Raw genomic sequence first — 7,393 nt, forward strand, 5'->3', positions numbered from 1 at the left:
ACATAGTGTTAACTAACTATACAAACAATAAATGAAGGTGCTAAGACCCCCTCTTCTTCTTTTGTGAAGGTCTAGATGAACTAGGTATGGTCTCACTAGACTCTGCAATGACATCAAGAGAAGATGGAGTGGTGGCAGAACGTCGTCGATAGGTCCTCTGACAGACTGGAGGCGAAAGCAAAGGTGTCGTGGTAGATGTATGGGCCGCAGACATAGAAGATGTAGAAATCGATGTATGTGCAGCAGAAGTAGGCACGCCCTGTAAGATGTGGACATGTCCAGCTCGGCCAACAACATCAATACACAATCCCCTCATGGTCATGTCTGTGCAAACAACTGGCGCCCCATATCTGGAGGCAATGACTCAGCAGCCTCTAGTACAATGTTGCACCTATGAGCAACATCAAATAAAGTATGTGCCTGCATAGAAAGAAAAATACATATTATATAGTCGGATAAATAAATAAAAGTATAATTACAAATCATGTCACTTACCAGTACTATATCTGCAGACGCAGGCTGATAATGTGTAGAAGGAGGTCGCCTCAATGGATCTGTCATGCGTAACCTCGTGATGCGACGATACCATATCATATACTCCACAATGGCATGAGTACAACCACTAATCGGAGTGCCCTGAACAGCACGTCTCTCGCGCTCATCCCACTGCACTATGGAAGGTCAATGTCTGAGCGGATAATTCTTATTCTTCGACCTCCGATCTATGCCATGAAGGGCTGTGCTCGTATCACAAGGTGCTGGAATCGTCTGCTCGAATCCAAACTAGCGCATAACTCGATCAGGAAAATGAAATGCCACAATGTTGAAACAAATAAGTGGAGCCAATGTGCGCCATACATGTCGATCAGCTCGACATATAGCAGGTAACAACTCCAGTCTCGCATCAGTATATGACAGCCAAATCATCTTCAAAGAAAGAATCTTGCAAATATCAGGCATGTGAGAGATGTCTACCAATGTATATAAGTTAGGCATGTGAGACCCTATGTACCTACTCGTCCATCTGATGGTCAAGTGCATCCATGTAGTAAGAAAGCCCACTTGCTAAGTGGGACCTAGTGAGGTGTACCCGAAGCCAACTGAAAAGAAATACACATTGATATCCTTGAGAAAAATGAAATTAAATAATTTCAACAATTGTGAGACACTGCATATTACTTGATAGCTAAAGGGTCAACCCCCGAAATATACTGGGAGCCAAAAATAGGAGCGCCATCGTCAAACAGTGGAGGTGGGTCCCCCAACCGCGAAATCCGAGGTCTGCCGATATGTATGTGCTCCCATGCCCAAAGTTATAGCAACAACAAAGGTCCACCTAACTCCTTCACACCCCTCTGTGATGGCCCGACATAGCTGTCGATACAAGTATGCAAAGGTTGCACTACCCAACTATATGTCCCTGCTACGTCGAGATCTGCCAAAAGTGGAAGATAAAACACCTGGACTGTATCCCCACTCTTGTCAGCAAAAAGAATGGACTTCATGAAGACAAGAATATAAGCCCGTGCAAATCGCTGTACTGTCACTTCATCAACATCGTTCGACAACAAGACAAAATGAAGCCGAAGCCATGTCAACCTCAAAGACGAACCCTGGAGAACTTTGGGGTCGTTCTCCGGTGTGGTGTGCCAAATCCCCTAACAACTCATGCACTACTGCAGCCCAATTACCCTCGCCTCCACTAGTAACAGGTGGCCCGTGCACTCTGAGTCCAAGGATAACAACGACATCTTCTAAAGTATTCGTCGTCTCCCCGATAGTCAAATGAAAGGTATGTGTCTCCTGCCTCCATCGCCCCACTAATGCCGTCAGAAGTGGTCAATCAATCTCCAAACCTCCCCCTAACAAACGATGTATGCCGAGAAATCCAGCACGCTCAACATACCGAAGAACTCTATCGTGAACCTCCCAGTCACAAGTGAGACTATGATGATGCAACCGGCACGATAATACCGTGTCCGCTACTCCCCTCCAGGCATCCTCACTCCAATGCTTGTCATGGAGGGTGAGAACACTGCGAACAGTGGGGCCGGGAAAGATGGATTGCGCCATCAGACCTAAGAACAAAAAAACAAAAAGGTTAGTAACACAATGACGTCAGTTGCGCGGCGACGTCCTTATTGGCTGAGCTCTCCGGTGGCCCACTATCGACGGTGGTGTTGTGTGGGAAACCTAGGGGGAGTTGGGGATTTCAATAAACCGCTACTTGGAGTAGCGGTTTTCATTAATGAACCGCTATTTGAAGTAGCGATTTATATCACCCAGCGCCAAGCTATGGACTGGGGGGGTTCAGGGACCAGTAAACCGCGACTTGAAGTCGCGGTCAATTAATATTAACCCTACTTCAAATAACGGTTTATTTTTACAATATTAACCGCTACTTTGAGTAGCGCCTTATAAGGGTAAACCGCTATTCGTAATAGCGGTTTACTTAAGTAGAAAACAAAAAATTTCTCGCGTGCCGTCCTACGTGGACGGTACGCAGGGAATTTTTTTTTTTTTGGGCATATTCTGGAATAAAAACCCACTTTTGCATTATTGAAGGAAAAAATTCCACTTAATAAAAATACCAATTCACCACCAACCTTTACCCCACCACCTACTAGGCCACTAACCTAACCACATCGCTACCTTCATCCACCAATACTGTCTACCGCCACCTTCGTCCACCACAAACCAAAACCGTAGGCCTAACACCATTGGCCATCCACCACTTTCTCCACCTGTCACCGTCTATTTACAACTCACTATCTATCACCCATCACCAGAAAATAACCGCCATACACCACCACAATAGTGCTTAAAAAATAAAATAAAATTAGCAAAAATTTTCCAAATATCGAAAATAGAAAATTTATGAGAATTGGTTCTACAAAACTTAAAGAAAAAACAAAAATAAAGAAGATCCGAACAATATGTAGATCTAAAAACTAAGAACTAAGAACGAAAAAATTACAAAAATTAGTTCTAAAGCTACGAACGAAAAACCAATCTTATAAAACAGATTTCAAACCTTCAAATTGAGGACTGACTTATGTTCGTGGGTGTTGGTTGGTTGATGTTGAAGAGCCCAAGATCCACGTTGAGTGAGGAGCCACGACTTTGGTGGTTGGTTGATGTTGAACCCTAGATCAGCCTTGAGAGTGCATCGACTCAAGAGAGAAGCGACAACTTTAATTTAGTGGTAGGTGTTCGTGCCTTCGTGGGTGGTGGTTGATGAGAAAGGAGTGGTTGGTGAGACTGGGTGTTGATGGCGTTGGTGGTGTGTTGGTCATTGGTGAGCATGAGAGAGGAGAGGGGAGATGGGCGGAGGAGAGAGAGGAGTGGGAATATGGAGATGGCGTTGAAGAGATATAGATAGGAGGGAGATGGTGGCACTGATCGGAGAGAAATGAAATAGCGGTGGTGGGCATGGTGGTTATAGGGTACAAGAGGAATGAGAGGGGGGTTGGGTTCAGTAGAGGGTGGTGGGTGGTTGATTAATTTAATTAGGTTGGAAATTCAAGTAATTAATTTGAGTTAGGTTAATGGGTGTGAATTTAATAAGGGCATGTTTTTAATAACATGTATGATTTTTTTTTGTCATTTTGAGCTACGTATCATTTATTATGATGTTTTCCAAAAAAAAAAAGTGTCACTTATTAAAAATTGGAGGAAGTATTTCATATAGTCAATTGTGGGCAAAGACTGCATACTTTTAGAACCATCGAGACCCATTTTTGTCTTTTGGACAAGGGCTACAACTAACACTAATAAACAACTAAGAAATTAAGGAAAACCTCTAATACCCGTAGCTAGATCATGAGCTTTTCAAACTTTTGTTCTCTCAACCTTACACAACATATAAGTAGGAAGAGATGTGGCAAGAGCTAGAATATGTTGAACCGTCCATCTAAGAGATACATTAGATAAACCTTTTGCTTGAATGAGATGGATAACACCTGTGGAATCAATTAACAAATGAAATGCAGTATAACCCCTTCCAATAGCCCATTGAAAGCAATGAAGCACAGCACATAATTATGCTTGTAATGCAATTTCTACAATAAAATGAGTTCCTCTAGAAGATCTTTGGTGATCAATTGCATTATCCATAAACCAACCAGCTCCAGCTCTAAGGGTATTTTTATCCCAGGGTCCATCAACTTGAATTACCATAGAGATTGTCATATAAAAGTATTGACCAATATCTATCCACAAGAAACTTGGAGGAACATCCTTCATTTGTTGTGGTGGATGAAGAAATCTAAGTTGTTTCTCCAGGAGCTCAACATACCTCATATGCTGACTAGAAGCAACAACACTAGACACAAAAAGTTGAATTGAAAAGAAACTATATCCACGAAAAATAGTATTATTCCTAACAATCCAAATACCCCATAAATGAGTCATAAAGGAAGAAAATGTGTGACTATCATGGCCCTCCTTACTAATAAACAGTCATATGTATGAGAATATCCAATCTTTCATTGATAAGGAATTCTCTGAGTTTCAGTGGATAGCAAGGGTGATATCCCTCCATATTCTTTGGATAACAGGTGTAGACACATAATCGTGTCTCCCCATTTAAGTATCCAATGATGAAACATATCGCGATCTTAATTGGTCCGACTAAGTGCAGAGCAGTCAGAAATGCCATCCCGAAAACTATTTTGGAAAAGTTTAAAGTCCTAATTTTAATTGTGTGTTGAGCCCAATTCTTTGAAAAGCCCAATTAATTTTTTATTGATAATTAATTGTTTTATTTTAATAAATAAATATTTTGAAAGATATTTTTTATATACTTCCTCCGTTTCAAAATAGATGCTACATTGTTGACTTTTCCACTATTCATGAATGAGGTTTGACCATGCATTATTTACTATTAGGTAAAATCAAATGTTATAATGTAATATGTTGTTGGATTTGTCTTAATGTATATTTTCAGAATCAAAATTTTATACTTTACTCTAATACATAATTAAAGATATTAATAGTCAAAGTAGTGCCTCGACAAGCGTTTTAGTCAACAATGTACCATCTATTTTGAAACGGAGGAAGTAGTTAAAATAGGATTTTATCCCGTAACATTAGATTTCTGGAGTTAAAAGATAAAAGAAAATCTTTTAAACACTTTTCTAGAAAAGTTGACAAAGGCGTGTCAAAAGCCAAGCTAGTGCGCCTAGCGAACAACCTTGTGCCTGGCAGACGTTGATGCGCCAGGTGCACGTTGATGCGCCAGGCGCACCATTGTCCACCTATATCAGGTGCACCAATCTGCACCTGACACGTGGATTTGTGACTTATACAGAGTCATGCGCCTAACCCACTTCTTTGTGTGGACGCGTCTTTTTCATTCTTATCTTTTTCAAAGCGCGTAAGATATGTATGCTTTCTACTGAGCATACTGCATCAGGCGCACCAATGTGTGCCTCAAACGTATATTGCGCCTCACACGTCATCCCGCGCCTAGCACAGATGGTGCATGAAGCCCAGATTCATTTTTGTATAAGTACAGATTCAACACGGTTTTGCACAAGAACTTCAATACGCGACTTATAAAATACGACTTTCAATACCTCACGAACCTCCCTACGAAACCTATCTACAAAACATATTCAAACATATACTTTCGGACATACATAGAGATATTCATACTTTTAGGCTTCACGATTGCTCGCCCCAAAGGTTGTCAATCTCGCAGACCCAAGCCACAGTATAGTCCTGAGGGTCCTTGAATAAATTCATTATTTTTATATTGAAGTTACTAATTGTTTCTTTTTCAATGTAAATCTTTAATATAAAATCGTTCTACTGTACATTCTAACCCTTCTTTCCTTTTTATTTATTTCATACATTATTATATGTTTGCATGATTGTTATATGAATGATTTATATCATTCACATGTTATTTTGCTAATCAAAGACCTAAAGAAATGTTCTAACATTAATCAGATTAACACTAGTGGAAAAAAACCATATATATGTCATTTAGTATCAGATGCGGTTTTTGTAAAACCGCATCCGAAAATCAACCCAAAAATTGGTGGGAAATGTGGCAAACAAAATCGAATGCGGTAAAAAAAAACCACATCAGACTTAAAATCTGATGCGGTTTTTTTTAACCTGATGCAGTTCATGGGAGCGCATCCGAAAATCAGGTCCTAAATGACTTCCCTCCCAACAAAAAACCTGCGTTTAACACAAATTTCTTCTCCCCTCAAAAAACTCACTACACGCATTCTTTTGCACCAGCTCCACTGCCACTGCCCTAGCTCCACACCACTGCCCACTCTTAGTCGACGCACAACCACACCACACCGGCAACCACCTCAGTCTTGAGCACCACAACTAACGTCGGAGACTTGTGCACCTGAAGATTCACCACCACCAGCTGGGCTGTCATCGCTGCTTCCCTAGTTTCATGCACCACTGCTGCTCCCCAGCTTCGCTCCTCCTCCTCCCCTTCCTAAACAACTACAATACGACCTTTTCCTAGATAGGTAACTAAAACTTCATAACTTTTATTGTAATCTCATAAATTTATAATTCATTGTATATAATTTTATGAATAATTGTTAGTGAAATTAGGTTGTGTAATAGTTCAAGGGTTTAAATTTTATTGATTTGAGTTAATTTAATTTTAGTTTAAGTAGTTCGTTTGATTTATAGGTTAAAAAAACTAGGTCTTTGTTGTAGGATGAATATGGTTGTTATTTTTGTAGCGTAGTTTAGTTTAGTTTAGTTTAATTTAGTTTTGTTCAGTTCGTTATACTAATTTTAACTTTAAACTTTGTTGTTGATTATTGAAGCTAGCTAGCTTAGTGACGGAGTGCTAGCGACGGAGTGTTGAGTTCGATTTCCTTATTTACAACCTTGATATTGGTATGTTATCGCTCATATTTAACTTTCTTTAATTTCATATTAGTTAATTGGTTTATATGTGTAACTTAGTTTATATGTGCAAATATGTATATACATACCGTTGAATTAAGATTAGATGTAAAATGATTTGTTGTTCAAAAACCTATGTATATATGCAGCATCATATCATATGCCTAGATACCCATTCGAGACTACTCATTAGGAGTAAGTCTTAAATAATACCCAATTTGGGACTGTTCTTAGATGTTTAATCTCACTGAGGTGGTGAATGTATGTCTTTATTTCAATTCTATAGAGGAAAATCTTGGCTCGTCGTTTCCCTACTTTTGTTCTCTGGGTACATATGTAAATATAAGTAATTATATATCTACATCGTGTACTTGCAGAACTGTAGGGAAATGGTGCTGAATCTTCCGTAGAATCGAAAAGAAGACATACATTCACTAGTGAGATTAGACATCTAGGGATGGGTTAGGTTGGAGTGATAAGGACCCTTAAAGCATGCCTA

General features: G+C 39.7%; 1 long non-coding RNA gene across 1 annotated transcript in view; it reads right to left on the bottom strand.

The window, feature by feature from the left end:
• LOC109135008 (uncharacterized) overlaps positions 1 to 3,565 on the bottom strand; it is a 3,670-nt gene extending 105 nt beyond the window's left edge. The window contains exons 1-3 of the long non-coding RNA XR_002039942.3: positions 3,035 to 3,565; positions 496 to 2,078; positions 1 to 420 (exon numbers count right to left, since the gene is read on the bottom strand). The exon at positions 1 to 420 is cut by the window's left edge and continues 105 nt beyond it. This is a non-coding gene — a long non-coding RNA (uncharacterized LOC109135008). The remainder of the gene's footprint in view (positions 421 to 495; positions 2,079 to 3,034) is intronic.
• Between the last annotated feature and the right edge of the window lie 3,828 nt (positions 3,566 to 7,393).

This window comes from Beta vulgaris, chromosome 1 (assembly GCF_026745355.1).
Source record: "Beta vulgaris subsp. vulgaris cultivar EL10 chromosome 1, EL10.2, whole genome shotgun sequence".
Lineage (NCBI taxonomy): Eukaryota > Viridiplantae > Streptophyta > Magnoliopsida > Caryophyllales > Amaranthaceae > Beta > Beta vulgaris.